This window comes from Miniopterus natalensis, chromosome 9 (genome assembly GCF_054644295.1).
Source record: "Miniopterus natalensis isolate mMinNat1 chromosome 9, mMinNat1.hap1, whole genome shotgun sequence".
In the NCBI taxonomy this organism is placed as follows: domain Eukaryota; kingdom Metazoa; phylum Chordata; class Mammalia; order Chiroptera; family Miniopteridae; genus Miniopterus; species Miniopterus natalensis.
The window spans coordinates 28,102,838-28,108,410 of NC_142089.1; the positions used below are offsets into that span (position 1 = coordinate 28,102,838).

The 5,573-nt window shown below is 53.4% G+C and overlaps 1 pseudogene; it reads left to right on the forward strand.

Moving 5' to 3' along the window:
• The first annotated feature begins 257 nt into the window (after positions 1-257).
• Positions 258-4,351, forward strand: LOC148092424 (nucleoside diphosphate kinase B-like; annotated as a pseudogene).
• The last annotated feature ends 1,222 nt before the right edge of the window (positions 4,352-5,573 follow it).

Consider the following 5,573-nt stretch of genomic DNA (forward strand, 5'->3'; position numbering starts at 1 on the left):
GCAGTGACAGACAAGGGCAATGCTACACAGAACACGGGGACAGGACCCGGCTCCTCAGAAATGGTGTTGCCTGGACTGATTCTAAAGTATCCTCAGCTAACATTCCTAAATGGTCAGATGTCCTCCTGCTATCTGAGTAGTTTAGGCAGTTTCCATTCATCCTTTAAGCACAGCCTCCTCCAGGAAGCCATCCAGGCTTCCATTCGACCTCCCACAAGGCATTGTACTAAACACTTTGTTGTCCAATCCTCGGAACAATGGCTTTACAGGTAAGTCACCAGGACTTAGAGAAGTCAGTGAACAATGGCAGGATGTCGTCTGAATTTAGCTCTGTCTGAGTCCAGGGTCTGAGCTCTTTCTACAAAGTTAATTTGCCCCTTCCTTAGTCCTTTCTTCTACCCTGAGCCCACTTGGCCCCTCTCAGAGCAATTATTACCTGTTTTTTTAAATTACCTATTTGTGTGCTGAGCTGTTGTTCCCACCCATCTGGAATCCTTTCAGGAGCTGGGCTGCACCTGATCCCTCTCTATGGCCAGGGCCTGGCGTGGCTCCTGCACAGAACAGGCCTCACTGAATGTTTGTTGAGATGGAACCAGTCCCAAAGTACATCACAACAGTCCCCCTATTTCAAGTGGGCAGAACTCTCTGGATCCCACCTCCACAGTGTGACCCCACCTGGTTGGCCCAGGTCCCTCCTACTGTCCTTTCTTCCTGGTCTCAGGTGTCCTAGGGATCAACAGGGTGTGACAGGAAAGGATGTGTGGTGACCACACATGTCCAGCCAAGCAGAATTAAACCTGATCGTACGTCAGGGCATGAGCTCTGGCTCACACTGAGGTGAGGGCGACGGCCAGGAGAGGGAAACATGCCTGACAAGAAGTCACACCTCATAAACCCAGGAAAACCCAGTAAGGCTTTACGAAGGAGCTTAAGGAATTTAGGATTGGGACACAGGGCTCAGAGAATGGGCCCAAAAAGCAGGAGGCAAATCTGGCTGACTCCTCAGACATGGGTCCATGTGTCGTTGGCGTCTGGGTGGCTGCTTCTCTTCCCTGTCACAGCCCAGCCATGCTTGGCCCATTTGCTTGGGTCCCAGCAGGCTGAGGCCGTGGGAGCCTGGGAAGGAGCTCACCCGGGGGAGTGACTGACAGGTTGTCAGGCGGGCTGACTTTTGGATGGGAACTCGGCTCATGGGCAGATCAGACAGCAGCTCAGATCCCAGGGGGAACTGGCCTTGGTGATGGATGCTCTGAGACCTCCCCGTCTGCCTCTGCTCTGTCTCCCTGCCCGCCCCCCAGCTTTCATCCTTCCTCCTGTCCTCCTTTGGTCAGTGGCCAGTGGTGCCGGGGTGGAAGAGCCGGCAGATTCATTAGGCGGGGATGCGGGGAGGCTCGAGCCATCAGTTCATGAATCAGCTCGGCTCTGGCGCTCCTGTCAGTTGGAGACAACACAGCGGCACTTGGCGTCTGTGCCCCAGGGGCATTGTGTTGCAGGGGGAAGGAGGCTGCTGGGACCAGACAGACCTGGCCTCACGTCTTGGCGCCACCACTCACCAGCCCTGTGACCTGGGCCTCAGTGTCCTCCTCTGTAAAGTGGGGATAGTGGAACCTGCCTTGAGTAACTCATAATTTGTTGAGAGGATCAGGGGAGAGAAAGAAAGGTTGCCAAATTGCTGCCAGTGGAAATCACCATTCTTACTAAACCACACAGTGGGCTAGTGTGAGAATGCAGCTCGAACCCAGGTCTCCCGCCTCCCAGACGCCTTCTTACTCTGTACTAGCCCCTCCTATTGGCCTCGCCTAGGTTCTCGCCTGGTTTGGAGGCGGAGAGTTAGATTTGATAACTTCGGGTTGAGCCACTCTGCTCTACCAGTTCAGTTCCAGGGATTGAGAGCACGTAAGAATTGGACCCCTGCTGTGTTTAACTGATTAAATGACTGACCAACCAATGTGGCTGATGAAATTGAACCTACTCATGAATCTCTAAACTGATCAGTAGAGACTCAGGTGAAGGGTGTGTGATGGGGAGGAAACAGATACAAGCTCCAGCCACTGAGAAACCTGCAAACTCTCTGGGGAGGTGGGACATCCATTGAAGAGCTATTAGCTAAAAATGTAGGACCGAGCATCCAAGATACCAAGTCTGGTCTGTTCATAATAGTATCCCCAGTGCCTAATGCACATTGTCAGCACTCAATAAATACCTATCAAGTGAAGGAATAGAGAGATGAATGAATGGCACAGACCACGTTTATATGTTGTTTGTATGCCCCGCGGGACTTCCATGCTCCTGGAGATTTGGGGGAAACTGGGTCTGAGGCTCAGGCTGTTCCACAGCTGTTTGCCATGCTTCTCTGTCCCTGCTCATGAGAGTACAGCCTCCTCCATGCACCATCAGGTCCTCACACAAGCATCGCCTTCTCCTTTTCTTACAAGAGGTAATCGCCCTGGGAATTTTGCCACGATTTGTCTCTTTACTGAAGATTTGAGGGTGTCACAGTTTTGGCCAACTTTACAAGTTGCCCCACAGAACCTCCAAACTCCAAGTTTTTGGCCCCTCCCAGCCTTCTAGAAAATGTGGTCCAAGGGGCACCTCCCATTACTTTTCTGCCCCAATCCATGGCTTTTCTTGCAGGGAGGCAGGCTGCCAGAGAGTTTCCTCTGTCCCAGAGAATTCCAAGGAATACAATATTCTCTACTTTTTCCTTTCCACAGCAATCTCCCCAGGCCTTGTGAGTTCCTAGACCAGTTCCCAGAGGGTAGTGAGTCAGGCTCAGATTCAGGGTGAGAGCTATCTAGATCACCTCGAGGTGCTGAGCTCCCTGTCATAGGAGGTGTGCCAGCAGGGTGAGGTTGCAGAAGACCCCCTGGGGGTGGAGATACGACTTCTCAGGTAACTATTCAATTTGGGGGTTGGAAAAGATGTGAAGCAGGAAGCAGGAGTATATGGCCCCACAATCTCCCTGACTCTCAGAGTGGGCCTGATCAAGTCCTCACCTGCCTCTGTGCCTTGGTTTCCCCTTTCACACAATGTTTGGGAGCAGAGGATAGGAAGCTCAAAGTGGGTGCTCTCTTAGGGTCCCTGCAGCTCTGAGACACTGTGACTTCCTGATATCTCAAGAGTGGAAGGTGATTTGCTTTTTCGGGAACTGAGTGTCAGGCGTGTGGGAAATTGAAAGTGACTGGATCTTCTTATCTCTCTGGCTCCAGGCCGGACTGGAGCTTCATCTGGCCACAGCAGAGGGGGAAGGGGCACCCAGGACCCCCTGCCGAAGCAAGCCCTCGGCATCCTGTAGGGATTGGGCCCAGCCAGGCCGCCTGTGGAGACAGGGTGTGAGCAGCACAGAGCAGTGCGGGGGTGTGGGGGTGTGGGGCATCTCTGTGCTGCTCAGGGCCAGGGAGGAGAGCTCCGCTCTCGTGATGGGACTGGGATATGTCTGTCTCCCTCTTGCAATTCAGGCTCCATGGGAGGATATGGGAAAGCAAGGCTCGCTCTGATTCTCCTTGAGGTGGGTCTTAATATTCCAAAAACTTTCCCATCTAAAGTCTCCAAAGATCCCTTTAGTTGTTAGTAAACATTTTTTTAAATCAGCCACCACGTGCCAGGTTTGTGCTGGGCACTGAGAGAGCAGTGAATACGGAAGAAATGGGGGGCGGTGGCCCACAGCACACCCACTGCCCACCCCGCCAGCCCCTGGCCATGGCCAGCCCCCCCTTCCTTCCAGGCCATCCGGCCGGAGGGTGTGCGGTGCCTGCTGGGCGAGGCCACCAACAGCTTCGGGCAGAAGGGGGTCCGCCTTGTGGCCATGAAGGTCTTCCCGCCGGGTCAGCACTATGCTGACCTGAAAGCCGGGCCGTTCTTGCCCTGTCTGGAGAATTACATGAACGCCATGCGGGTTGTGGCCACGTCTGGGAGACGCTGAGTGTCGTGAAGACCGGACCAGTGATGCTCAGGGAGACCAACCCAGTGGAATCTGAGCTGGGCATCACTGAGGGGACTTCTGCATGCAGGTTGTTAGGAGCATCATTCATGGTGGTGATTCAGCAAAATGTGCTGAAAAAGACAGCCTCTGGTTTAAACCAGGGGTGGGGAATGTCCAGATGTTGGGCTGTATATGCTGTGAAATCATTTGATCTGGCCCTGCCAAGGCAACTGCAGGCGGCACTTGAAATTCAATAAATCTAGAAGCCTTTTTCATAGCTAATTTTTAAGTTGCTAATTTTGTATGGCCCACGAATGATGTTATAAATATCCAAATGTCCCTTGGCAGAAAAAAGTTTCCCCACCCCTGGTTTAAGCCCAAAGAATTGGTGAGTATAAGTCTTGTGCCTTTGACTGGATCTATGAATGACTGGACAAAGCAGCAGTCCCCTTTGGCACCATTTGATGTGCCCCTGGACACAGTGCAAACTGGGGGAAGGAAGGAAGGAAGGAAGGAAGGAAGGAAGGAAGGAAGGAAGGAAGGAAGGAAGGAAGGAAGGAAGGAAGGAAGGAAGGAAGGAAGGAAGGAGGGGAGGGGGGAAGGAAGGGAGGAGGGAGGGGAGGGGGGAAGGAAGGGAGGAGGGAGGGGAGGGGGGAAGGAAGGAGGGGGGAAGGAAAGAGGGAAGGAGGGAAGGGGAGAAGGGAGGAGGGAAGGAAGTCCTATTTGTTGTTCAAATTTCCGCTCAGTAACCGTGTCCCCAGGAAAGCGTTTTCAGGCAGGCTGGGCTAGAGGCCCCTCTGTGCCCCCTTGTCACCCTGGCTATCACACCCCTTGCCGCCCTGCATTCTGAGTGTCCCGCTTTCTCCTCTCCCCACCACACTGTGTGCTCTTAGCGGCAGGGCCTGGGAGGGAGGCGTGCCCAACGTGGTAAGGTCTTTCACCACAAACTCCTGCTCACTGTTGGGGCTCATGCCTTCCTCTCCCCAAACTCTTCTCTGTTGCCTGAGCAGCCACAGTCCCTCCGGGCTCCAAGCCTTTGCCTACACCCTTCCTTGGGCCTTACAGAGCAGGCTCTGCCCGTAGGCAGGAGGGCAGGATGCCTGGGCCCGAGGGCACTCAGGCTGTGGGGCTGACGGACTCTTTCCAAGGTTTTTCTCCCTCCTAGATGCTTCCTCACTGATTGAAAAGTTTGCCAGAAATAACAAAGGTCACGGCGGGGGGTGGCTGGAGGAAAAAGAAAATGAAGAGGGAGGCTCAGGTCAATAAACTGGCTATTGTTTCCTCTCAGCTCAGCTCAGTGCCTGCCCGCCCCATGCACAGGTCCTGGAGTTACTTTGGGATCAGTAGTGTCTCTGCCTGTGGTCTAGAGTTCCAGTTTTATCCTTTACTCACTCATTTTGTTTCCTTCCTTCCTTCATTCATGTTTGTTCTTTTCGGGCTAGGCACTGGGGGTGCAAGATGAACAGCCTCTGACTTAGACACCTGTAAACAGACGATGGCAGCCTTGAGTGACAGGCGGGATCACAGGAGGCTCAAGAAGATGAGACGAGGGGAGCAAGGCAGCCTTTTCAGAGGAAGTGACATCCAAGCTTACACCTGAAGGATTATAAGAGTTGGCCAAAGGAGTGGTGAGTGTCCTGTGCAAAGGGGT